The following is a 27,327-nucleotide window of genomic DNA, read 5'->3' on the forward strand; positions in this document are numbered from 1 at the left end:
CGCTCAAGGAACACCTGCGTTCTTGGAGATTGATCATATCCGAGTTAAGGACGAGGAGAGAACACGAAGGTGGGGAAGGAGGAACCAGGGGAATGAGTAATGAGAGCTGATGGAGCAGCAAGCCTCCAATGGGAAGAATAAAATTGGTTCTCCTTCAGAAAATCATTTCTATAAGAAAATCATTAATAATAGAAAAGATTAATGGGTTCATTTCAGCTGTAATGAACTGCCTGGTATGACCCCTACATTTAAAGAAGCAAAAGGCTTTAAATGCCTAAATGGAATGATTAAACTATGAGGAGGAACAGGCGGTAGAGTACTCTGTCTCCCGTGCAAAAGAAAAGGACATCTGGGGAGCTTGTATGCCGCAAGGTACTGTATAATTGAAAGTGATTGTTGATAAAACGCACAGCGGGATGGTGTGATATTAAGGGAAGTTGAAGGAGAGCAAATGTGAGATGTGGCGGAGGAAGAGGAAAGGACACAGGTGAAGGAAAGGAGTGTGAGATGATGAAATGACATAGCTGCTCTTTTCGTGATGCTATCCGCTATGGGTAGGGCAGGATCCCGCCTGGATGGTCTTATCAGAATGTATCAAGATCTTTCATTGGGCGCTGGCATTGGGAAGATCAGCAAGTCAGGGACAACCTTACATTGCGGCTACATGTAAAAATGAGGTTTACTAGCTGTACCCCGCATCTCATCTGCTGATCAGGGGTTCTCTTTGTCTCTGGGCCTCATTCCGAGGTGGGCACAAAGGGATACCGGGCACCGTTAAGGACATCGGTGCCGGTAATCCCTTTGCGCCCTATTCCGAGGTCCCTTTGAAGGTCCCGCAGCGGGCGCCTGGTTTTACCAGGTGCCCTTAGCGGGAGCAGCTAAGTAACCAGAGAGCTATTAACGGTACCGCAAATTGATTGCAGTACCGTTATTAGTTACTTCCCCATTCCCATTGAGCCCTATGGGGGCTCAAATGGGAATGGGGAATGGATTTTTCAATGGGGACTTACCAGTCCCTCCAGGGTCGGAATGGGCCGGTAAGTCCCCATTGAACCAGGTCGGACCCGGACCCGGTATGGGAGGTAGTCATGGCACAAATAGCGCCATGACTACCTCCATACTCGGAATGAGGCCCGCTGTCTTCCACTCCCTCTCACTCTCTCGGTCCTGGTATCAGCCATGACTATCGGGCAAAAAAATGCTGAATGCGCTTTTACTGCGGATTCGGCAGTGATGAAAAAATGCTGAATCCAGTGATACAGAACAAGGGGCTCGGGGATTGCGGGGGTGTCGTCCCCCGCTCCATTTAATGGCATAATGGATTCAGGAGTTGCAGGGGTGTCTCCCACTTCCAGTAGATGAAATGCGTGGGATAATCAAGTTTTACTGAAAATAAATGACATAGTGGCGGAAGTTCCTACCCACTTCAGGGTATGGCCGAGAACTGACGTCGCAAGAAGGAAAGAGTGGTATGTAAAAAGAAGGTAAATATGTGTGGGTAAAGGGGTGCGGGTATGGGGGATGCGACAACCAGTGATCTATGTGATCACTGCACACTGCAATTTTTAGATTCAGCATTTTCGTATCCGATCATTTCGGGCTGCGCAGTGATCACATAGTTCCCTCTCTCCTTATATCATCCTCGACCTCTGACATCACTTTAGTGCAAGAGCAGCACTGATTTCTGCCCTTGCCCCTCCACCTGAAGGTATCCTGAAATGAAGTTAAAACAGAAGCCGAGGGGAGTGGAGTGTGCAGAGGTCCTCACAATGTGATAGTATCATTTGTGGTGAGGGATTGCAGGGTTAGGAGCATCAGTGGATTTTTCAAAGGAGGGGCTGAGAGGTGGATATTGGGCTGTATGTGAAGTGGGACCAGATGTTCAAGTTAAAAAAGGTGCAGCTCGCCAACATTAAAGTAAGGCTACAATTTGCAATGGCTGTCAACACAAAAGTAGGACTACGCTCATGTGATGTGGCGGGAGGGGTTGGGCAGAGGATGTTCTCTAATTTGCAATGGCATACTTTGGAAGTGATCACATAACTTGGAATGCCAATCGTGGCCATCTTACTCTGTGCACAATTTCAAGTCATATCACTGAAGTGTTATTGCATTGACTAGCCTTTCAAATGTGCTGGTGCATGATTCTTTCGTCCTCATATTTGGGGAGATGTGCAGGCAGAGAGCCACTCAGAACTGTAATCTGAAGGGGCAGTTCTTCTCAGAGTTCCTTGTGGAGGAGGTCTGGTTTCATGCCGTCTTTTCCATACCCCCTTCCTCCATGAACACAGTCCTTGTTCTGTGTTTACTGGAGCCACCCCAGCCGTTGCTGACAGTAGCACAACCAGAGAAAAGCACATATATCCTGAAGGGGTGGGGACCGTGTAATTATATGGTTAAAACTAGAGTGAGTGAAGCAGACACACAGGCATCTTCGAAGTAGGAGTGATATGCTATTTGGATACATGCATTGGCATCACATGTCCTCCATAAATGGTTGCTATTACACTCAGGACGCATTGTCCATAAAGGGGGAGTCGATGGGGACATAGATTTGCTCTTTGCGGGGTCAACCTGGGTTTCTGCAGGGTCTTTTACTGCATTTGTTATTTTCAATTTGTTCTTAATTATTAGAGCTCAAACACACTTTACCAAATACGTGTGAGTTCAGCAGCACTATCAACCAATCATTGTATAAAATTAAGCATTGTGTCATGCTCACAGAATAAACAGATAACTGGCTTTATTCTGACTGTGACCCTTTCCAAAAAGGAAGAACATTTTGGGAGAAAAAATGTTGTATATTCTTAGTGAAAGAAGTTATAAAAATTGAATTACTAAATTGAACTAACATTGTAAATGGTATCTTTTTAAAATTGCACAACATTCAATTCTTATGAACACTCAGTATTTATGGTAGTCATAATGACAATGTTACACGTGCCTTACATTCAAAACCTAGTTTAACAATAGACTTTATTTTCTAATTACCACTTTCACAATTTAAATCTGAGAAAATGGAAGGAGACAGATAGCACAAGTACATGTTTCTGGCTGCTTTGCATACTATAAAAGGGGATTGTGGGAACACAAGAATGACCAAAGATCTTTATATTTGATAACTATGTCTGTGCTATAAGAGATGTATGCTTGAATCACTAATATACAATGCACGCTGGGCTGAATACTTTTTTCAAAACAAATATTGTGGTTCGTTTATTAACAAACCTTTCACAAAATGTTAATTAACAGGAAAAGACAAAATCCATATCAAGTACATTAAAAATACATAATACAAAATACATTATCGATAATTCAGAATATATGTTAAAACAGCACAAAATCGAAGCAAAATGTCATGGAATATACACAGTTAATACAAATACAAGGTCCATGGTGACTATAGTACACAAGCTAAACAACATTATATTGCCTTATTGCCCAGTAGAAGAAGCAACGATGGTAACGCTGACAACATTTCATGTCATTTGTTTGAGAATTGTAATAAGGCTAATATGAAACTTGTAAGGACACCTGTCATAATCCTAGTCTATAAAGCTTGGTAGGTGACCATTGACCACTCATGAATACTCATTTCATTTTTATCAACACTGACCCTAACTTTAAAGTGTTCATCAACATGAAGCCTACATACTAGTTAAGGCTGCCTCAGGATTTGGATGTGAGGATGCAATCCATTGGTGTCTGAGGCCTCCCCCCTTCTCGTTTCCAGAGATAATGTTTTTTTCACTGGGAGCCTGGTTGAATTTCAGAAGAAGAGGAGGCAGATTAGAGGGGATGCCAGCTCTCAGGGTAAGTATGCCCATGCTTGGGGCTGCGTGCCTGCCCAGTCCCCAATACACATGGGAAGCCATGAGCAACACATCCCTTTTCTGATTGCAGTATCCTCTTTCAGTAACGTCATGCAGGAGGATAATGAAATACACAATCAGCTGCCATTTGTATTTTATTTATTTATAGAGCGCACCAGGCCCGAGGTCAACCGGGCCATAACATCACAGCAGTGGGGATATGTCATTTTATTGGGCATGTATTTATTTCCATCGTTGGGTGGCTGCGGATTGAGGTGAGAGAGAATCTCGCATTTATCTATGTTGTATATACCACCCCCCCCCCATGCCCCTCCTCAGCAATCCCTGCAATGCTTGCCAGAGTCATGTAGTGAGGGGCTACACGATTACATGTCTCCATCGAGGAATAGTTCCATCGAATCATTTCCATCGAAAAAATGTCCAACAAATGCATTTTTTTTAATTTTTTTATGGGGGGGTCCTCCCTAGCCCCCCCGTTTCGAACCCTTAAAAAAACACCCGAAACAAAATTGACCCTTTACCCCCCATAAATATGCATTCGATGGTTATTTTTTCGATGGAAAAAAATACGTTGGACTATCCCTCGATGGAAAAACGTTTCGATGCAAAGACTGCATACCGGGATACACAACAGGTCTGTAGCTTTCAGCGACAGTGGGCTTTTCAGCATAGAAGCCTCGAGCTTTCACGAGAGCGAACATGCATGGACAGTCTTGAGAAAACCATGGTAGTAAAACTGTTGATAACTCCATGGAAACTGATGCAGTCTCTGGTAGAAGGCATTGTAATCGCCTCCCTGGGCGCTTGAGGGTTACAATATGCTTCTCCCTGCGAAATCAACCACCACTGAGTGGTTGAAATGACAGGGACTTTGAGAGGACCTGCTGAAATTGCCTTTTGTTTACAATTCTTTGTTTTTCTATTGGAAGTCATTTGTTGTATCCACCAAAATGTAAAACATTGGGGAAAAGTGGCCATTACTTAGCAGTGTCATGGATTTTTATCACAAAATGAAATCCGCACATATTGCTCAAGTGGGCAGCTTAAACGTATCTCTACTTATCTCTACGTGCTCCTGTGTTTTCTTTGATTTTTTTTTACAAAAGAAAAACAACACGCTTCAATGTTTGCTTTACACCGACTTCCAACCTGAGTAAAAAAACGGAATCAGTTATAAAGTGAGATGATTTCCCTTAAATGAAAAACACCGGTTTCCATAACGTCCTGTATGTTTAATGATCGTTTGGGAATGCACTTGTATGCACATCTTGCATAACATCTCTGTATCAAAAATGACTAAGAGCATGTGATGTTGTCCCACAAGTGAATGGGCTGATTTGTAAAAGCAGGGGTGAACCATGACCACCTCAATTGAAGCTTGCAAGCAGGCAGTTGACAACTAAGAGATAAATACCTACAGGCAGAGACCTTTTGTTTCTCAGGAGAGCGAACCCGGGTGTACCTAAGGTAGCCAGGGAACTATTTCAAGGCCATTTTGGATATTTACCTGAACACCCTGGTAAGTGCCTTCTTGTGGACTGATCCCTCCGGGAACTCCGCTAGAACCAGGTGGACACTTCTTAAAGAGATGTTCCTATTGTATTCCAGAAGTAGGCCTGAGAATGCACATCTGCTATAAAAGGAATGGGAGACACTTCTCTGTTGTTTTATGAGGGAGTTGTTGGCATCTCAAAGTTCCCTTCCATAAGGGTAAAGACTACCACTCAGGGGGGTTGCTAGAGGGAGCTGGGAGGGCGGGTGTTTTGTTGTAGCCCCAGATATAAGCTCAGGGGCTATAACCAAAAGGCTAGCTAGCCCTAGTCCCGACAGTCCCGACATTAGCGTAGCCCTGGATCTTTTCCAGACCTAGCAACACCCCTGCTACCGCTCATGAAGGGAGCAAGACCGTTTCCTGCAACAGTCTATGGCAAACCAAGAGACCACAGCTGTAAACAGTCTCAAGCTTGCCTGCATGCGCGAAGCCATTGACTGGTGAGGGAGACAGTCACCCTCTAGGGGACTTTGCATACTTTTCCAGTGTGGGCAGTGGAGAATTGAACTCCTGCTCTTTGGATTCTTGTACTAGGCCCTCCAGCACTGTCTCAGCTCTGCCACTGTTGTTGCTCAGCATTTCATCGAACATCATGCATGACAAATTGTCAAGTCGCCGGATCCGGATCTGGACCCACGATGAATTCTCTCGTGGTTTACACACCTGATCACTTCCTTTGCCATTAGGGAGCCAGTGGAGATATCCTGATCAATCTTACCACTGCCAATTGAGCCTTGCTCACCACTTCAAGGCATATCGACTGAATCTTCACCTTTTACTCCAGGAGAAGCACTAAAAAAGGCCTGCTTTGCACTGTTAAGCCTTCTAAAAGGGACCGCCGTGGTGAATGTATGGGCCAAATGCCGCTCTCCCAGGTGTTGTGGGTATGTTCAATCATGTGACTCTTTTGTGCCATAAAGAGTGGTTAGCAACCCGTACCTTAGCGAGCAAAAAGACATGTTAAAGCATATTTAAATGCTTATTTTCATTTTGTGTTTTTCTTATTGTAACTTTATTTGCTTATGTTTTATATCCCACATGTGCTACAGTTCCCAGTTTACTTTGTTGCCTATGGTACACATTCATCCTGTCTCACGGTTTCCTGTCTTACGGTTTCCTTCTGTGCTTTAATTAAAGCTGTTACGTTGCTAGAGACTTGCGTGGCCCTTACTTTTATACTCGCTGCATTGTTGTTGCCTGAAAGCTTCCGAAGCTGATTCACATCTCTGAAGAGGATACATCACCCTCGTCCTAGGATTCCAATATAGAGGCTAAGATGGCATACGTTTCACCTTCTATCTCTTTTACCTTTATGACTAAAACACCACTCAGCCGATTAGTGGTTCAAGTTCAGTTATAGTGCATAGAAGCTTTTTCCTCTCGTTTGTACTTTTCTGGCCGCTATGGGATTTCACCACTCTGGTGGGCAGTGAGTGGGCCTGCTCCTGCAACATCGTTCTCCAAAATAAATGAATTGTGCAGATGACGCTAGAATTCTAGTCTGGGCAGTTTTGTTTGTAGATTAAAATGGCGAGAGAAGGTTCAGCAAAGAGAAAGGGGTCCCCATCTCAAGAATGGTAAGAGGCTTGAGCCAGTTAATGGGAGAGACAGTCAGGTGAGCGAGACCCAGGGGGACAGGGAGGGGAACGACCCCGAAAGGACAGTGGTAGCCATTTCTAAGAAAGTTAATCTGAGCAGTGATTAATGGAGCACAGTTAGAAAACCCCTATCTAAACCTCTCCCATCTTGTTAGACACCAATACGATAGGTCTGGTTATTGTTGGGTGGGTTAACACTATGGAGGATGCTTTCAGGGTGCACCTCGTAGCTGAGTACTGCTAGGGACCATACCTAGATGGCTTGGAGGCCCTGGAAGACTTAAACCTCATCTTAGGTATATCTATTCATACATGTGAAATACTCTGGTGGACTGCTTCTGTGAAGACAGGGAACAGTGTTTTAGGGGCTGACTTTAAATAAGGTTCCACAGAAAGGGAATTCAAAGAGCACCTTATTGTAAGAAATCACTACAATTTGTTGACTGCAAGAAAAGAATATACTTCCTGATTCATGGGACCACAGGAACGCCTATCCGTGATGGCCATGGTGCAGAATCCATACAATGCCTAGATGGTACCCATACCACAGCACCCATGTAAAGGCCACCACAGGGTGTGTAAGGTTCCAGGAAAAGAAATGCCTGGGTTGGGGGTATAGGGTGACCCTATAGAACTGTGTTCAGATAAATAGCGGAAAGGAGAGACGCTCACCAAAATGCTGTTGTCTTGGCCCAGCGATCTGTATCGCCTTTTCTTCTAAGTCTGCGTGTGGATGCAAGGTAATGGAGTGAAACAGAGCAGAACAGAGCAGCCTCTGAATGCAAATTCGCCATCGCGGTGGTGAATTGATGCCACAAACCACACAGAAATTACCACGGGAGGCCCAGAGCCAAAGATTACTTTGTTCTTTAATCAACCAAAAAGCAAAGAAGATGTCATATGATCTTCAGTATGCAACCCACCAACCAAAAAAGGGTAACGGAGAAGTAAGATAAAGTGAGGCATATCAAAATGCACTCAAGCATCACACTGTCTCACGTTCCTCTAGTATTCTCACCTCCATCTGGTACCGGGGAACTAGCCTCCATGATCCCATCTCTGCATGCCTTCAGTCCATCGCCCATCCGATGTCTGCAGTACGCGGAGGCTGCTCGGGGTGGCTCAATCCTGAATAGTCTGCACGGCTTCCAGGCTTGGCTGATTCCACCTTCCAACATAACCTGCTACTTGTTTTATAGAACATTTTCCATTCAATGAAAACACATATCACAGAAAACAGGGCACTCTAACTGTGCTTTCCTCCAAAACATTTCAAGGCTGCTTCATTGGTATCGTTGCCAGAAGCTATGGGCCTCATTACGACCCAGGCGGTAAGAGGTTAACGGCGCCGTAAAAGGTGTCGACGCCGTTAAACCCTTACCGCCTAATTACGAGGTCCCTTTGCGGGTCCTGACCTTAATGGCTGGTTTTAGCAGCCGTTAAGGGAGGATCCCGAAAAAGGGACTTTCGAGGTAATTACGGTACCGCAATTTGCGGTACCGTAATTACTGCCTTCCCCGTTCCCATTGAGCACTATGGGGGCAAAAATGGGAATGGGGAAGGGCCAATGGTGAATGGGGAATTACCGCCCCACCAACCTTGGAATGGGGCGGTAATTCCGCCATTCACCATGGCGGAGTTGATAAAATACCGGCATCAGCCATGGTTAACGCCAGGGTCGTAATGAGGCCCTATGTCTAAGTAAATCAACTTGTGTAAGCAGCATAACTTTGCAAGTTATGCATCCTTGCCTCACTGAAGCGAATGCAAAGCCGGTTAGCTCAGTAGATCTCTGCGCTAACGGCTAAGAACCTGAAGCACACAGATTTATTTCACTTGTATTTTTAGCTGTTTTCCAAATATGACACCCTTTCCCACGTGACAGCTATTAGTGTTTTCTGGCCTGCTACAGCTGTAAACGCCCCATCATTCAAAATGTTGGAAAAGTACCAGAATATTTCAGCCACCCAGAAGGAGGACATAGACATAGATCCCCGTCCTATGCGCATGCGCCGATTTCCAAGGACACACCCAAGTTTACTGCTTTCCCTCCCTTGAGGACGACTGAACCGTCTGTCTCAGTGCTTTTAATTCTGCACCCACTCACCTAGTGATCTATTTCTCTAGGTTCTAGTTTTGGTATTCAAATCACTTTTTAAAACACTACATATGATATGATATGATATGATATGGCATTTATAACGTGCCTATACACACGTGTATACGTAGATACGTATATGTGTTTCCCTTCACTCCCCACCCCCTTAGAGAGACACTATCCGAGGCCCTGAAGAAGGCATACGCACCAGGAGCCGAAACGCTATTGGACCTAGAACTTTTGCTACTGAGAAGTCCTGCATACACCAAGGGCATATCCCCCAGGCGTATATGTTGAAAGAAAGTTCAAAAAAATTAAATAGTAACCAACTAACAGCCAATACAATAAAGCTGTTGAAACAGAAACTAAATGCTTCTTTGTATTTTTAAAGACTGACCCTGCAAATCCAAAATATTTCAGAGTTTGGGTGCCAAAAGCAAAGTATTTAATGCTACTAGACCCTCCAAGTAACGTTTGACATTTTATGAACAATGTAATGTCAAGGATGTAATTTGGTAGGACACCCCCTTGTTGCATACATATTTAATTTGGGATTTCCCACCGTCCAGGACATGTGGGTGCTGCCTACTGCCCCCACATTTGTCTCCCGTGGGGGCTTTAAAATGGTCCCCTAAGGCTTAGGCCCACTAGCACCCCAGCATCCCCGATACTAGGGCCCTATCTTCTCAATGTTAGTCATGTTATCCTCCTTAGAACGATGGCATGCTTTCCCCGCTTAATGAAAACAAAAAACGTGTGACGCACCATTTTGACCAAGCTCTCCACAGCAAGCGCATCCACCTATTTTGGTGACAGACACGGTACAGGTAGAGGATCTCTTCCATGGTTTCACCTACTGAAGGAAAGGGAAAAAGGGCCGGTGCATGAGAAAGAACATTTTCGAGGGGAAAGCAGATAAAATAAAAATGTGACAAAGACTTGGGCAGGCCACGAAATGTTGAAGTCCAGTCCGAACTGCAAGACCACAGCCACTTTACACAGGAGCACAAGCTAATTCACCCATGTTTCAGTCTTTGGGTTCTAGAAGTTCAGGCAAGACTTCACGTGCGAGGCAGTAGCAAGACAGATGTGCGTACAGTGGAAGGGACGTCTTCCCAGGGAATTCCAGTGGTTATTTCTGATTTAAATCCTTTCACACATGTTTTATTTTAGTTTGTTTCTCTAAGTGAGGGAGTGTGTGCAAGATGCGCCTCTCTGATTACGTCCAATAAAGCCAACACTTGATTGGGTTTGTTGTGCTCCTGTGCGGAAGGGATGTCACCTATTATGTCAGAATAGATTACACCAACATAAATGGCTGGTTAGCCTTCTGTAATGGTGCAGGGAGGCTTACATAATTATGGTATAGAAGTCTTAGGGGCTTCTAAGAGCAATTTTCGATTTATGACTAATTAATTAAAAACCTTATAAACATCACTGCATAGTTCTGGCAGAGAACGGAGCTGCATTGAAAAACTGGGCCTAGCCAGTACATTGGCAACAGGCACCATGACATCACCTGGGTCAATTGCTGGGCCAAAGGGCTTGCATCCCCGATGGTCAATTTAAAAATTGGCATCCATGGTAGAGGGACTTTTGGAATCTTTGGGGGTCATTCCGAGTTTGGAGGCAGCCATGGCGCTATTAGCGCCATGGCTGCCTCCAAACCCGGGTCCGGGTCCGGGCCCGGTCTGACAGAATCGGGACTTACCGGATCATTCCGACCTTGGAGGAGATCATTCCCATTCCCATTTGAGCCCCCATAGGGCTCAATGGGAATGGGGAAGCCGCTAATTACGGGCCTGCAAATAGCGGGCCCGTTATTAGCGCCCTGGTCCCTTAGCGGGGCCCGCAAAGGACGTGTGGTCAGACCACACGTCCTTTGCGGGTCCCGCTAAGGGACCTCGGAATAGGGTGGTAAGGATTTACCGGCAACGGCATCCCTTACCGCCCAACTCGGAATGAGGCCAATTGTCTCTGATATACCTATCTGTCTTTCAGAGGAAAATGCCTGATATCTCCAGAGGAAGCCGTAGCTGCCGGGAACAGTGCATCAAGCAGACAGACAGATAAGGGACACAAGAAATGTGCCCACATTGCAGACACTCCATCAGCACAACTGTGCTTGGCTCAGAGCAACCTCTGATTGATTGTATTTCTCAACAGTTACCTCAATTCCCTTCAAAGGTAAATCAAGTGCAATGTAAAGCACAATTCTGTTGCCTCCTGTGCCTGGGGAACAGTTCTGTCATCTCTCATGATTGGCATATGCTGTGTTATGTTCTCGTGCATTTGGAAAGCGCTTCACTGCCCTTGGTATGGCCTGGAGGTGAGGAGGCAGTCTGGACCGATATTACATCGCACAGTCAAGTAGAACATTGCCCACGGCGGGCAATTGTAATCGCAGGGGTTACTATGCCGATTAAATGTTAGTGATAAGAATTATGTATTATGTGAATGGTTGGGGAGTCTGTGTGCCGGCCATGCTCAGGTTATGCTGTTGGAATGAAAAAGAAGTCGCTAATGCACAGGGATAATTCAGTCAATTCAGTTACTGTGCGCGTAAGAATGACGCGTGCCTGGTCATTTCATCTAGCTATGGAACTGCAGGAGATTGTTGCTGTCAGCAGTAGTGAATAAGGGGCCGATTGATGGAATTATTTGCATGGAAAATTGGCGATTTGCGTGCCATTCTGCATGTGAAAACCCTGGTCGTTGATTCATGGAATCGTTAGCGCAGCACTTTTTTTTCCTAACTTGCATGGACTATGCGCAGGCTCGGCACATCACTGTACCTTGCACGATACACCATGCAGAGCGTGGGCGAGGCCTGTACAGAGGACAGAGTAGGGGCCGGAACTCGGAAAATGAGGAAGAACAAGGAGAAAAGGGGGTGTTATGAGGAACGGACCACAGACAGTCCATAGCACGCCCACAAATGCACACAACAAAGCGTATTCATGGATGTAACCGCGCAACCTCCTGCCTGCGAAATGCCCACACAAATCTCTCCATCTGTCTGCCACCTAAAGGCAGATGTAAGTACACTTGCGCATAGCAATCGCAGAACCAATTTGGGTTTGCATTTCAGATTTAGGGGGTGCGTGTACGCAGCTGGGGATCCGATCGGACTTAGGTGTGCACATATGGAATGTAGTGTGGAGCAGGAATGGTTTATGGGGGTTCACAACCAGATTTTCAGAGTTTTACTCGAGTTACGATGCATCGTACACATGTTGTAAGGATGCCGGTAACAGTTACGGGGGACCCCGTGCAGGGTCCTCAAGATGCAGGCCTGCTTCTGCAGGACCCCATGCACTGTTTATAGGTTGCATGTATTTGCACCCGGGGGAGCACACAAAGGTAGCTGTACTGGCTGTTTTTGCTTTGCATGGGGGCATGTCAGTGTTCCGTCCGCTGCTTGCGTATACGGTTACTGTGCGCAGAGAATTCCATGAATACGCGGGGTGTGCATTTTTTATTGTGTTGTTGTTAGGGTGTGGCACTTGCAGGATTTATGTGCTCTTTTCCATGAATCGGTCCTAACTAGACAATGGGCCTCATTACAACCCTGGCGTTAAGGGGTTAATAGCGCCGTAAAAGGCTGCGGCGCCGTTAAACCCTTAACGCCAGATTCACACTTTAACGCCTGCTTTTTGCAGGCGTTAAAGTCCAACCCGCTAAGGGACCTTGCTGCTAATTACGGCACCGTAATTTACGGAGCCGTAATTAGCGCCTTCCCCATTCCCATTGAGCCCTATGGGCCAAAAATGGCAATGGGGAAGGGGCCATGGTGAATGGGGATTTACCGCCCCGCCAACCTTGGAATGGGGCGGTAAATTCGCCATCCACCATGGCGGAATCCGGCATGGACCATGGTGCTAATAGCACCATGGTCCAACGCCAGGGTTGTAATGAGGCCCAATGCATATTCATTGAATCAAAACATTTCCAAATACCTTTTTCCTACAGGAGCCAGCGAAGCACGCATGCATCTGTATATTTGCAGTAAGGAGAAAGCAGACAGGGATGTAAATGGCATCCTTCACAGTCCCCTAGCAACCCACTTAAACACACACAATCACCCCAAATGCCTTCTTTGCATCTACCCAAGCACCAGGGGCTAACCTCTTTTTCATTTCAATGTGCTATGTCCTGTCTTTAAGAAGAACAATTGGGAGGTCAAAGTGCCCTTCTAAGGCAAGGATGCCTAACTCATCCTTTGCCCACCATGTCCAACATTTGATATTATCCGTACTTTCAGCAACCTACAATCCTCCCCCAATTTCCTGCTGCCTTTTCCATCAACCCTCCCGCTGCATTTATATTGGGATATTATTCAGATCCCCTGTGCTCGGATCATAGAAGCAAAAAGGTGTGTGTTTCCTGGAAATAGTTTACACAGCATTGCTTCCTTGTATTGTGATTCTGGGTGAAATGCCATGTTGAAGAAATGTAGAGCGTGGCATTGGTGCATATGGTCATAGGGATTGCTGCATTTCTAATACGCAATATGCATGTTTTAAATTTGTTTTGTTTTGTCCATGGTATATGTTCCACTTTGTTCACACCCTCATGAACGGATGCCTCACTTGTTCTCGCTTCCGTGCCATTGCACAGGCATCCCTCTGTAGAATGACTCCGCCATCTCTAAATGTGTCTTTGTGAGTCATGTGTGATCTAAATTGATATCTCCATTCTTTAAATAAATACAAATACAAGTAGACTGGATGTTTTCTACTGTTTCACTCTCTACAATATTCAGATTGTGAAATTTCTTGCGACGTTACACTACTCCACAGACAGGCCTTGGCACTCTGAAACCAATAGGGTGATGATATGGTGTGGTTTAAAAGCACATGGACCTAACCAAACATAACATCCCCTCTCTTATCACTGACAAAGAAACTGCAGGGCTTTCCTTCCTTTTCTAAAAAATCTTGTGGCTGGCAAGGACATCCCTGCAGCCGTGTAGTGCAGCAGGGCATTCACTCTTAAGGCGGACACAGAGAGGCACAAAGCTTGTCTACGTATCTGGTTGACCACTATATTAGGGACGACTCAACACATTTTATAGAACGGCCCAATGCCACTTCTTTAGGTCCATCAACCTAAAGCTCTGGCTTTGTGATGCTACTTGCAGTCTCATTTGCGCAGGCACAGCCATCATGTGACCAGGGACAGACTCAGATGTGCTGCCATGAATATGTTTGCCTCAGCAGGACTGCATGTAGCAAGAGACACCTTGCTTCACTCGCTTCGGGGTCCCCCTGCCCCACCTCACGCAGGACTACGTGGCAGAGAAACCACATTGCTTCAGTAAGCATAGCAATGCTCACATGACCACATTTCTACGAATGCACTTTGCCTAACATAGTACAGATAAATACATAGGACTACATTCCCAGGATGCACTTTGCATAGCTAAGTGCAGAGGAATCCGAAAGACTAACCATCCACAAATAAATAGTCTTGCTCACTTCAGAGCCATCTCTAACAAGGCTACATGTTTCAGAATAAATGTTGTTTTAGGACAGAGGTTCCCATTGGATAACTCTTATTAGAATTCCTTCTGCAGACTTCCAGTAGGCAAAACATTCTTTGGTGGATAATTTTCCCTCAGGGACTATTATACAATGCTGGGCTAAGTTGACTGATCTGACATTTTCACAGGTTTTGGTAGTCATCCATGAAGGTGTGGTCACTATGTGATCAACAGACATCTCAAAGCCAGCTAAAATTCCCTTTGAAGTAGGTGGCCCGTAGGTTCTCTGGTTGCTGGTGGACTGGTGACATTTCCTTCCTTCCTTCCTTCCTTCCTTCCTTCCTTCCTTCCTTCCTTCCTTCCTTCCTTCCTTCCTTCCTTCCTTCCTTCCTTCCTTCCTTCCTTCCTTCCTTCCTTCCTTCCTTCCTTCCTTCCTTCCTTCCTTCCTTCCTTCCTTCCTTCCTTCCTTCCTTCCTTCCTTCCTTCCTTCCTTCCTTCCTTCCTTCCTTCCTTCCTTCCTTCCCTCCCTCCCTCCCTCCCTCCTTCCTTCCTTCCTTCCTTCCTTCCTTCCTTTCTTTCCTCCCGAGAGCACGAGAATACACTTAAAGCGTGCTTAATGCAGAATGTGACTAAATTGAGTGGCCATGTAAACCAAGATGGAGGATGCAGTCACATTAGATGAATGGGAGACATCGAGAAAGCTTTAAACATTGCAGAGAGATGCTGAGAGCAAGACAGAGACCCTGTCTTGCTGAGCCAGCGAAAGAGCCAAGCTTGAAGAGCTCAGACAGCAAGGGCAGAGTTTGCCAAGTTTATCATGGAAAGGCAGGTTTGAACCAACATTGGAAAAGTACATAATCTATCAGGGGAAGAAAAGAAACATATATTTGCTGGAAGGTCAGTTTCCCACAAACTCAGACCTGACACCAAGCGGAAAGTAGCTTGAACAAGTCTCTAGATGCCAAGGAGGTAATGACACCAATTGAAAAAAACGGCTATAATCCTCATAAATCACTGAGCAGAATAATTTGAAATGCAGCCTTTGTGCCCATCCATCTAGTTGGGAAAACAGATACAATACAGTATAAAGTTTAAAGCTAATTGTCCTGGCTTGTAGCCTAGCGAATCATAGAATAGTTACCTTATTGAGACACGCAGCACCTTGGGGCCGTTCTCATCACCTTCAATTGTTTCTCATGTGCTGGTAACCATCTAGGATGCCAAGGTTGCGAAAGCCACCCCTGAACAATCTCTGTTCACCTTTAATGCTCACCTTAACAGTATTGTGGCCACTACTCATATAGCACGCTGATGACATGTTCCCTCATGCATCTTTTTGTAAGGTGGTCCTAGGCGGAGCTATTACATATGGCCGGACCAATTCGATTACTAACCCCAAAAAGAATATATACTTAGCTATACTACTCACGCAATCCAATACCTTTTTAGGTTTGTGCAATGTATCATTTGTTTGTGATGTCACAACTGCTTAAAACCATCTTCAAGCCTGTACCATTTCGAGAGAGAATCAGAGATCACTATGATGTCCCTTTTTCATCTAGATTTATGGAATAAAACAGTATTTTTGCCACATTACTGGACTCTTCCCCTTTTTGGGGATTTGCCCTGGCCCGTCCGCTGCATGCCCATAAGGGGTTTTTCTTCCCATCCCAACATATGGCAGCAGAGGATGGTTTGCCATCCTCCTCAGTGATTATAAAGCCTTTTTTCCCACTGTAAGCATGAAGGACTGCATCACACCTGTGAGGACTGGATAGTTAATCACGCATGAAAACCCATATGGTCGTCGGTTCCATGTCATTTCATCGCTTGCCTGTTCACCCCCAGGCTTTTTAACATGCACATTCCATCGAATGTGCTCACCGTTTTTTTTGTGTTTTTTTTGTTGGGGGAGTACCCCCCACTCCTCCTCCCACACTTATTTTTTGCTATTGCCCACCTACCCAAACCCTTATCTGCCCTTTCCCACCCCCCCTAAAAAAGTTGATGAGCACATTCGATGGAATGTGCACGTTAAAAAGCCTGGGGATGTACAGGCAGGCGATGAAAGGACGTCGTACCATGGTCATCAGGAGCCCCCCTGGAGAAATTCTATCCCGCTAGCCATGGGACGCCTTGCTGATGAGAAGGCAGAGCGGCAGATGGTGGGAAATGGTGGTTCCAAAGGTGTCGGCTGACCAATGGATGTCAGTACGAGATTAGTAATCTGGCAAACATAGTGGGAGGGAAGTGGTGTGCATATATTGTGGGCAAGAAAAAAGAGATGAGAGGAAGTTTCCCTGTGAAAAGGGCTTTGCCAGGGTTTACAGATGGTAGCACCTTATGGCATATAACAGAAAAAATGAAAAATAATATAAAAAATAAAAGAGAAGCTTCCCTGTGTCGAGTGAGGCATATAAGAAGGGTCACACCCCTGATGGCCTAACAGGGCTGCAATAAGAAGTGATTTTTCCCTCATCATGTGATAAATAACAGCTGTAGAGTTATACTTTTTTTATTATTGTGTTGTTTTAAGAGTGCACTCATATGTTTTATGTTTATAGGGGGTGTTGTTGAAGATAGGTTATAAATACAGTTTGAGATATTGATAAGGGGAGGTTGTTGGGCCAGGATAAAGGGGCACCTAGATTGCAACAAGGTGGCAGAAAATATCTTGGTTTTTGTCGAGAAAGGTGATAGCTGAGAGTGGAGGAGCCGGCTCAAGGGTTGAGGTTGTGAAGGAAAGATGTTTTGGCATTGGCACGGGCTCCATGAGCATGTGGAGGTTTGGAGAGGCCTTAAGGGGTGGAGTTTGGAGTTCGGGCAGCGACTGTGGTGCACACCCCACATGATGTTGGTTAAGCTAGAGAGGCTGGTGGGAAGGCTTGAGAAGTATATTGATTGTTTATAAAGGACTGTGAGAATAAAGCAAGGAGATTTAAGGTACAAACAACAGCCCATTTTGAGGTCAAGTAAGCATCAGTAGTCGAAAGAGTGATGTGCCATCGTGGGAGTTACTGCCTTAATGCATGTGTGAAAGTCCCTTCCTCAGTATAAGGTTAAAATGTCTAAGTATAGAGTGGAATGGACTTGCAAGACAGTGGGCAAGATGATAAAACCTTGGCCCCAGGAGGGCAGTTTTTCGAAACCTGTACTGCACACATGACCACATATTTACATACTGCATCTAAGGGAAAGAAGCTAAAAAGCAGAGTAGCAGTTCTACGACTATGGAAGATGTTTGGGGACGAGGTGGAGGACCCAACCAGGAGAGAGTATATACTTAATCTGCTTGATATGGGTGTGAAGCACCTACGGCCCATCCTACTCCTCCCCAGAGCAACGACCTACGAAGTGAGGGTCAGGGATTTCACCCATGAAAAGAACTGAAGGCAGCGGCAGGTTAAACTAATCCTGTGTATGCACCGCCTGCATATAGCAGTGAAGATACAATAAACGTAGCCACTTTAACTAATTCACAGTCACTACCGATGCACGATGAGTAGAGGGAGTGCAGCCAGTTGCAAGCAAAGCTAACAGAGAATGGCAGGGGAGGGATGACAGCAAACAAGAATGAGTGGGTGGGAAGACAAATATTGCTTAAACTAGACGGACAGCACAAGACCGGCCCCAAAGACAAAGGGGGTCATTACGAGATGGACGGTAGCCATGGTATTTATTTAGATTTATTTAGATTTATATAGCGCTTTAAGCCAAAGTGCTTATTTATTTGTATTTATTTAGATTTATATAGCGCTTACGGCTGCCTCCCATACCGTGTCCGAGTCCGGTCTTGTTCAATGGGGGCTTACCGGTGCAGTACGACCCTGGCGGGAACAGTAAGTCCCCATTGAACAAACCATTCCCCATTCCCATTGAGCCCACATAGGGCTCAATGGAATGGGGATGGCGCTAATAAAGGGCTCGTCAATGGCAAGCCCGTTATTAGCGCCCTGGTCCCTTAGCGGGACCCGTAAGGGACGTGTGGTCAGACCACACGTTCCTTACGGTTCCCTCCAAGGGACCTCGGAATCGGGCGGTAAGTGATTACCGGCACCGGTCTCCTTACCAGTGCCCGGTATCCCTTACCGCCTGACTCGTAATGACCCCCAAAGAAAGGGAAGCTAAAGACAAACAGGCTAAGGAGGAAGAAGAAGCTTGATAGAGAAGGAAGTTAGAGGAGGAAGAAAGAGAATGGGAAAAAGCCATACAAGAAGTGGAGGGAAAGGAAAGAAAGGAAACAGCAGTAGAGAAGGAGGAGGGAATTTGATGTCTCAGAAAGGGAAAATGAAAGAGAAGCAATGAGAAAAAAGAATGAGGAACGGGAGAAACAGAAGCAGGCAGAAGAAAGGGCAGCAAGAGATGCAGAGGAAGAAGATGCGAGACAGGCGCAATTAAGCAAAGAAAGGAAGAGACGTGAGGTTTATAGGCTCATCCGAGAGTGTCTATGCAAGGGTGAAGAAGAAAGTAAACAACAGGAGCGGGAAAAAGAGAGGAGCTGGGAAAGACGAGTTAAGGATATGGAAGAAATAATGAGAAATCATACGCTCCCTGAGGAGGATGAGGGAGAAGGTATACGAAGGAGGATAAGGATATAAGGCCGCAGCAGGAGGGATGGCAGGGCTACCCTTAAGGCAGCAAGGAGCACAGTGGGGTCACCTCAAAGGAAGGAATTAGGATTGTTGGACAGGGCTATGAAAGGGTGACAGGGAAGAAGCATACTGAAAAGACTGCATTTTGAGAGTGAAGATGAAGAAGGGAGTGAAGACAGTGGTGGGACAATGGGGTGAGATGAAGAAATGGGGAAAGTGGGAAAGTGAATATGAGGAAGTTAAGCATAGATAACCCAATATCTGCTGTTAGAGAAAGGGGGAGGATGGCCACAATGTATACCATGGTCCCAGATGGACAAGGATTATTTGAGATGTAAATTTATGAGATAGAGGAGCTGACAGCAGGGATGACTTTAGCAGTGGGTGACATTAAAAACTTGCTTGCTGCCATTCTCTGGAAGAGGTCTAACAACATTTGGAAATGGGTGGGATATCCTGGGGTGACCGCACAGAATACTTCACGTGATGGCGCACCATCCAAAAATTGCAGGTCAGCCCTATGGCAGGCACTCAGAGTGCAGAATCCCGACACGTCAGACTTGCGATTATGACACACAAAATGCGTGAAGACGAAGACCCCATTGCATATGTTCAAGAGATCCAAGAGCATTAGTGTCTCGACCGTGGCTTAAGATAGTAGGGTTATTTTATCACATACTAAGCCATGGGGTTACCCGAGTATGTACAAAACAATTGAAGAAATGAGTGAGGATGGAAGTAAGGCCAGAGATTCAATTGACTATAGTACATTATTGTTAGCTATTGCAAAAGAATGCTAGAAAGAAACATGAGGAAAGAAAGCAGGACAAAGCGAAGTTGGTGCAGAAAACATTGTCAAAATACTCAATGGAATGTGCTGACAAGCAGAGAGGGAGTGGCTATACACGAGCCGCAGCCCAACCAGCAAATGGCAGGAGGGAATTATGCAGGAAGGGGAGAAAGGGTGTGCCCAGTGCGAGAGGGGTGGATTTCAGACCCTGCAAGGAGGAGGAGGATTTAATGGGGGACAGCCACCACAATGTTGGGCATGCAGAACAATAGAACACATATCCCGGGTGTGGAGAAGCAGGGGAGGGATGCACAGGCATGGCAAGACCCAAGAGGGTGCAACACATTCACCAGTGTACATAACAGAGCAACTTGACTATTATGCCCAAGGTCTCACGCAGTATCAGACACATGACCCACAAATGCAACAAGTTCCTCAAGCACCAGCACAGCCAAGCAGACACACATGCAGACACAGCCACACGCAGGCACACATGTAGATGCAGCAACTGCAGGCACAACCCCAAGCACCAACGCAATAGAATACCATGACTACATGTATGTACAGGTACAGATAACATTCCACAAAGGGGAAAGTGCCTAGTCTTTAAAGGCCTTCAAATAGCACTGCTAGCTGGGATATATGGGCGTATCATCCTGTAATCCAGACTAGTATTTAAGCACCGGATAGAAATCGGGGCTGGCCACCTAAAACATGTTTTTCAGGGGTGGTTTAGGTTTGAATTAAAAGCCAGAGGAGCTGATGGTTTTGGATCCTCAGATTTCCCCAATAGAGACACACGCATCCCAAGGAGGTAGGTGAGGGAAATTCCACCAGCCACTTGTAGATGACCTGGGGGAAGGATCCATGTCAAATTTTACGGATGAATTTGTCACCACACAATAAAGGGAGTGCATCCTCAGATCTGCCTTTAAGGTAGTAATCTCAGCAGAAGAGGGTAGGATACTCAGAGGGCCTGTTTTGTGGAAACACAGGGGCTTCTGTATCAAATCACCAGCTGGCACCATAGATGTATATGTATTTGTAAAGCTCATTAATACACACCTGTATATGAAACTGTGTTACTGCTTTATCTAACAAATGGTTGATTTTGTACCAATGTATTTCTAGGAGCATAATGAGACCTTAGGGCCCCATTATGACTTTATAAATGCATTTTTATTCTTGTATAGGGTTCCCTTCTCTCCACACTCTTAAACCCTATATGCATTGTGCCTACCACCAGGTAGTGAGCAACACATTTAGCTTAGCGGTGGGTAGGGCCCTTTGGGATCCAGCACTTTTTTGTAGATGCACTGTGACTGTGAGTTTTGTTAACCAATACTTATTTAGTACCTTTATGTGCGATTTCATTCAAGTGTATGTTTTTCAGTATACCAGTATAGTATGTTCTCTAGGGGCAACAATGGCTAATATCTATACTTCACTACCAGCCTTCCTCATCCCTTGAGAGAGCCTGGCTGTTCTGCCAAAGGTACCACTATGGAATGTAAGGGTCTGCAACCATTGGCTGACCAGATGGTTTGGAATACAATTCCCATGATCCCTTTTCATTGACTATACTGTTAGGGGATTGGATCTGGAGAGCCAAAGGTTGCAGACCGCTGCACTTTGGTGGGTATCTGTCTTTTTCTTTTTGGAAACCCTATCTACCATGAAGTTATATTCCTCACCAGAGGAGTGTAACAGACTTCACCAAAGACTCCCTCAAGGCCAGGTATTGGACATATAACTCAACTAAGGTAGAAACCCAAATGTCAACTTATATACAGCTATGGTAAGTCTTTTTAAACACCTCCAGTCAACATGGTGATAGACCAAATCACCACCGAAAAAAAGCACCTCATTAATACTTCTGGCTCTTTTTGACTTCAACCACAACAGGAATAAAACACATAATTTGGTCAAAACATACCCAGCAGAAACATATTTGTGCACAAAGACTAGTCTATTAGGTCTCTCACACTAGCAGTACACCATAAGTATATAAAATGTACAGTACACTCTTACTTTGACACCGTAAAAGTTGTGGGGTCACAGATCTCTGTCTACGGTCTGTGGAACTTGGACCAAACCATTGACATTGTTCTCTCAATAAATGTGTTGATATGTGGCACATTTGTCTGAATGAAAGTGTCTTGATAAAAACCAAACCTGGGTGAAATTATTCAGCCAGATTCCGAGCCAACCAAATACTGGCCGTTCGGCAAGATAGAGTTTTCTCAAATTTCATAAGCGGTGCATGCAGGCATAGTGTGTTGGCTTGTTCAAGAAAAAATGCTATAGAAAGGGCATGCACTGTTGCTTTTGGGATCGGTGCCCTGTTGGTAGTGGCAACGGAAATAGGTGAAATGAGTCAATCCTAAAGGCAGGCTTTAAAGAGAGATAAAGATGGTAAGGAATGGAGAGGAATTAGCGGGACATTCCAGTGATTAGGTGCAAATAAAGAGAAGGAGCAAAATCGAGAGTTGGCACAAGGAGTTGGGCGACAGATAGGAGGAAATGAGACTGAGAACGGAGAGGACAGGGTGAATACAAATAAATAAGAGAGGAAAGATAAGTAGACGCTAAGCAATGCTTGCGTTTGAAGACAATTCATTACAAGTCTGGTGGTAACCTACCGGTGGTACTGGCGGGTTGCCACTGGGCACGTAACACCATTTCCGCCATCTGAGATCCCGGTGCCACTGGGACGTTACAAGTGCCGGCAGCCCAGGATATCAGGCGGCGGAAAGTGTAAGTGTAAGTCGCATAGGACTCCATGGGAATGGGGACACGGAAGCACTGGCACTGTTGCTAACGGTGCTGTTGCTTCCGTGAAAACTCTGCGGGCGGGTGCGGTTACGTCCGGCAGGTCAGACCTGTCAGACTCAATGGCCCCCACCCTAGAGTTGTAGTGTCGCGGTCCGGAAAGGGTTCTGATACGGTGCGACTGGCACCCTTATTTCTGGACCACCTCAATTGTAATGAGGACCAATGTAAAGGAAAATTGAAGAGTGGATGGGATTCAAAAGATAACTAATTTAAAGAGAGCAGAACTGAAGAGATGAAATTGTGAGAGGATAAACCACAGAATCAAAACAGAGGAGTTGTAAATTGATTGAAGGTAAGCAAGCTGGTATGCAGGAAGACCAGGACAAAGACTGGAGTAATAGAACAAACGAGAGAAGACAAAAGAGGAGATAACAATTTTACTAATAAGAAGTTTAGTTTCTAGTTTCATGCATCTTGAGTTCCGAAAGGAGCTCAAGACCCCCCTCTTCACTGAATGGTTCCTCCCAAATTCCTAGATCGGCACACCCTCCATTCACCACCCTGCCTGAGACTGAGGGATCTGCTCCCCGCTGCTCCTCCCCAGTTGCTTGTAGATCGCTTGCTGTCAAACTGACCGCCTTCCCTGTTAGCTCTGCATCCCCTTGTTTCTCTGCGTCAATCACCATGCTCTTCCCCCTATGATTGTAAAGCACTCTGTTGCATCCCATAGCTAGGTCCATGCTCAATAAATATTAATTTGGTTGAGGGAGAGGTAGACATTTGAAGGAGGATTTAGTTAGGGTACATTAAAACATGCTTAGCTGAGGGTCAGGCGGTATATTAAATTGGATTCAATTGGGGGGGTCGGTTAGAAATTGCGAGTAATGACCGCTGCTTGGAGAAGGAGAGAATCACAGTGACTAACTACTTTGAATGTCATAAACGCATGTGGCATTTCATGTCTAAGTGAGGAAAAGAGCCTTTAAGTATACAACGGATCTGTACTCAAATATTTCTATTGGTGCAAAGGCTGACAGCATGGGAGTCACGGGGAAGTCATATAATGTGAGGCAGAAAAATCCAACTTTCATATAGCATTGCACTGATTAAGCTTAATGACTTCTGCAATTGTATTCACTCTCCACTCTTCCTTCTCCACTCTTGTTGACTGCTTACTCTCTTTTCTCTCCTCCTTTCCTTTGTCCCTTTTCCTATCTCCTCCCCTTACTTTCTTCTATGCACTTACTCTATCAGAATTGTCCCTGGACCTAATATGATAGCAACCTTGGGCCTCATTACACGGAAGGCGGTGATCCAGGGTGCTATTAGCACCCTGGACCATGCCGGTAAATTACCGGCACCGCCTTGGCGGTAAGGGGATTTACCGCCCCATTCCAAGGTCGGTGGGGCGGTAAATCCCCCTTCCGCCATTGCCCTTCCCCATTCCCATTTCTGCCCCATAGGGCTCTATGGGAATGGGGAAGGCGCTAATTACGGCACCGCAATTTTGCGGTGCCGTAATTAGCTCCGAGGTCCCTTAGCGGGTTGGTTATTAACGCCTGCAAAAAGCAGGCGTTAAAGCACCAACCCGCTAAGGGACCTCGTAGTACGGCGGTAAGGGTTAACGGTCACCGTTGCCATTAACGGTGACCGTTAACCCTTACCGCCGTCCGTGTAATGAGGCCCCTTGTCTGTTTCCTCCACCCTCCCATTACTGTTGTTTTCCTCTCCATCACGCCTCCAGCACTATCTGAAATGTCGTCAGGCCTAGTATGATAGTCACTTGTTTTGTTCCTCCCCTCCCTTTCTGCACCCCTCTCCCTCACCTTTTGTTTTTCTCTGGCTCTACCAGAAATTTCGTCAGGCCTAGTACAGTAGTCGCCTGTCTGTTTCCATTTCCTTCCCACTCTCCCCCTCCCTTCCTTATCTATGTCTTAGCTCTTGCACTATCTGAAATGTCGTCAGGCCGAGTATGATAGTTAATTTCACATCCTTACTGTTCATGGCCTGTAAGAATGTGGTTGTATTTTCCCTTGTTCCCTCCCTTGCCTTGAAGCGCTTTGAAATACATTGTGTATAGGCGCTATATAAATAAACGATCATATCATATCAAGCCTGGTGTGTAATGCAGACCGGGTATTTGACTGGTATGTAATTGAATTTCAATACAAAACCTAAACCAACTTTGCAAATGTGCTAACATTGTATTCTCATATGTGCACTGTATTAGCTATCACAGCATCATCTTGTTAGGTACACAATCAATACTGTGGTAATGATGTCATTCAGAGTTGCAGCCTGGGAGAACTTCAGCCCAGTTAATATTGACGTTGGATTCAGTGGCGGTTTGATTAATTTTTATTTAAGTCTTCCCATGTCAAACACATGCTGTGCTTTCCTTCATCCATGACTCAAGAATGATGCAGAGGACTCATTCCTAGCTGGCAGTGTTTGCACGATGTGGATGAACACTTCACATATGTCAGAAAAGGTCAATATAATTAATTGGATTTCTGCCTCCTGAGGATATCATAAAGGTATTGCAAGCTCTCAACTAGGTGTTAAAACGGCAAACAAGAGTATTCAGTAAAATGATGCCCATGAAATTGGTTCTGAATTCGATTCTTTACATCAAAGAAGCACGTGAACTAGTGTTTCAACACTGCAGATTATGCTGTAACTTTCAGCGGTCAGCATGGCTGCCATTTATTTACCCCCACAAAGCTGGTTGTGAAATTGGTTTCTGCAATGTGTCAAGATTGTGGCCATCTCACAATATTGTTATGTCCCTCCCACAATATATTGGGGCTATCTCTCTGGTTCTGAGGGAAGTTCTTCCTCCTACCATTTTCCTTTCTTCGTGTCCAACACCCAGTCAATCATCTACAAGCGGGTAGATGGTTGCTGGCCAGCATGACTCCTAAGCCAATCCCCCATACCAGCCCAAACAGTGGCACACATGGATGTATTCTTTCACATACTTTGCTAAATTCTGCCATGCTCTTTTGCTATTTGGGATTGACGTATACTTGTTTTGTTTCTATAAAGTTTTGTTATATATTGTCAAGTTGATTTTTCACATAGTTTGGTTCCGGCGGGTCAGCCTTATAGGGCGTGCAATTCTCTTTTAGCTTTTGAAAGACAACAATGCCAAGAACACTAAAAAGTATAGTACCAACTATACATCCTGTGGAAAATCAAGACATTGCTTTCAGACACCATTTTCAGATACATATTTCAAGCCCTGGTCCTATATCGCCTTAATGGAGGAACTGCCATGCACACTAACCTACCCACCACCACCCTAACACATATGAGGCATCCCTGAAGCTGTTGTCTGCCTTAGCAGAGGTCTCCGCAAATCACACTCCTCAAACATCACAGGCTACCTCTAAGAGCAACCTTCACATTGAACGCTAACTAAATAATTTGCAAATCTTTCGCCATGCCTGCTCCCTAGGAACTTCCAGACAAAGTCACCATCTCTGATGGTCAGTTGGTAACCAGCAGCCAGATCCTAGCCAGTCTACAGCAGTTGGGAGGCAAAAAAGAAACCACCAGGAATGAGGAAACAAGCATTTCCTCTCTGCCTACATATTGTGGATCGTCAACCCATCAACATTACACTCCCCCTCTCATACAATTCAGAAAATAATTCAAGATCCTACTCTTCCAGAACCATTACATCACTCCATGTAAGTCATAGTGCTCGCCATCATGATGACCAACCTTGACATCCAACCCTCTGATCCACCAACCCCTCTTCAGCACTGCTGCACATTTCCCACTGACTCTGAGGGCCTCATTTAGAAGTCGCCTTTCATGGTAAAATGTGCACTATTTAGATAAACATGTTTTACTGCACTGCATGATTCATAGTTAAGCACCACACACAAAATCACTGCACGTGTCAATATGAAATGTGATGCATGTGGTAAAAAATACACAACACATGCAGTAAACCTCAATGAATGGCTTCGGAAAATATTGTTCCATTTAGAGTCTGGTTACCACCACAATCAGCACCAAAACCACAATTAAAATGTACCTGGCTCCAAGAGAAGGCAGAAACGAGTGCTAGGTGCACCACAAACATACACACAATTTACCCCAATCAACCTCCAAAACATACAAAAAAACAAGCCCAACACTACACATATACTGCAATGAAATGAGGCAGGCATAACGAGGCTGTGTGCAAGGAGATTCCATTCATCCAGACCAGGAAGCAACATCCACCAAGATGTCCGCCGCGCCGACTGGCAACTTTCCCCATGTTGCTATAGCTAAAATGGTGCATGTCGATTGGAGGAAACTTCCACAAATGGGATGGGACCCACCAAGCTGGTTGGTGAAGCCAGCCAATACCAAAGGCTGATGCACAAGGCCTGAGGAGCTCTCTGCTGCTTTCCGCCTCAACCCCCCGGGCCCGACCGTGACACATTCACCCGCCAGGCCCGACCGTGACACATTCCCTGCACAACCAAGGAGCTGCATGGGAAGACGAAGTTAAGCCAACTCTACCCTAATGTAGGTAGCTCTCCTTGTAATCCTGTCACCTGCTACACATTTTGTGTTCACTATTTTGCTCACATTCCTTTGCT

Source organism: Ambystoma mexicanum, chromosome 1q (assembly GCF_040938575.1).
Source record: "Ambystoma mexicanum isolate Mex_15411 chromosome 1q, UKY_AmexF1_1, whole genome shotgun sequence".
In the NCBI taxonomy this organism is placed as follows: Eukaryota; Metazoa; Chordata; class Amphibia; order Caudata; family Ambystomatidae; genus Ambystoma; species Ambystoma mexicanum.